Here is a 1286-nt window from a genome sequence, read left to right on the forward strand (position 1 = left end):
AGATCTAACCCAAAAGATGATGTTAATGGATGGAATCAAATGGGTTATGCTAGATAAGAAGATGTAGTAACTAATCAAGGGATGAATCACTTACATTTTTGGAAAAAAAAATGAAGATCCTTGATGATAGTTAAGAGCAAAACTCGATTTTCTTGGCTTCGAAATGGTAAAAGTGTTGAAAAATGGCCAAGTATCACATATATAGCCAAGAGTTTACGGCCACCATGAGTTTACGAACATAAACTCATGTGTCTTGGCCATAAACTCCTCATGAAAGGGGTTTATGGCTTGCTTGTTAGGTTACAACTTCAATTGACACTTCCTTTCACTCATTCCTTTGGTGTATTAGGCTCAGAATGCTCAAACAGACTCTAAATAGTGCTAGAAGATAGCATACACAAGTCTGACTTTGATTGAGTTTAAGTGTTGTACAAGATAGAAATCTCGGCTTGTCATAGCTAAAAACTCGAAATAAAGATCGAGTGATTTTTAGCCGACACAACCTAAACGAGAATCGAAGGTCTCGTTAATAGTAGTACAACGGTAAAAAGACAGACGAAAACGGACGTCGGATGAAGAAGTTATGAAATTTTAACAGACTTTTCCTGTCTCGGCCCATTAAAAATATAATATTAAAAATGAAGTCAAAATTAGCCGACGGAGTCTAAACGAAAATTGTAGAGCATAATCTTACCTACGCGTGGATATAAAGAACGTAAAAAAAGGAGCTCGTACGCAAAATATATGAATTTTCGAAGTTTTTAATAAAAATAAATCAAAATTCGAAGCCTTATCCGAAGGGTACGCCCAGCGTACTTAGTTTCGTACGCCCAACGTACTTCGCACTTGCAGGGCCTCGGATCAGCCACGTCGCCGGTCTTCGCTCGGATGCCACATATCTCGTACATTAGACACATCCGAAGACACTAAGCCTTTACGCCCTGTGTACGAGGGGTACGCTTAGCGTACAGAGCCGCCTCGCAGTACGCCCAACGTACCGAGGACTACGCCCAACGTAGTCAGCAGCTTCGCACCCTATAAATAGAGACCGAGGATCTCCGGATTTATGTTACATTTTTTGATCTCTTTCACCCTCTTTCACATTTTAACCCACTTTTAACCCTCCGAAGTCCCAGTATCATTCCCGACACCCGAAGCAAGCCCCGACGCTCCGAAGTTCCTGAGAAAATTATATTTACAAGCCGAAACTCTGCCCGTGTAAGGCCGGTTTTCAACTAAAATTCCCGGTTTCGTCACAGAAAGTCATATTTAGAGCCGTAGTGCTG

The sequence above is a fragment of the Lactuca virosa genome, chromosome 5 (assembly GCF_052849685.1).
Source record: "Lactuca virosa cultivar CGN04683 chromosome 5, Lactuca_virosa_CGN04683_v6, whole genome shotgun sequence".
In the NCBI taxonomy this organism is placed as follows: domain Eukaryota; kingdom Viridiplantae; phylum Streptophyta; class Magnoliopsida; order Asterales; family Asteraceae; genus Lactuca; species Lactuca virosa.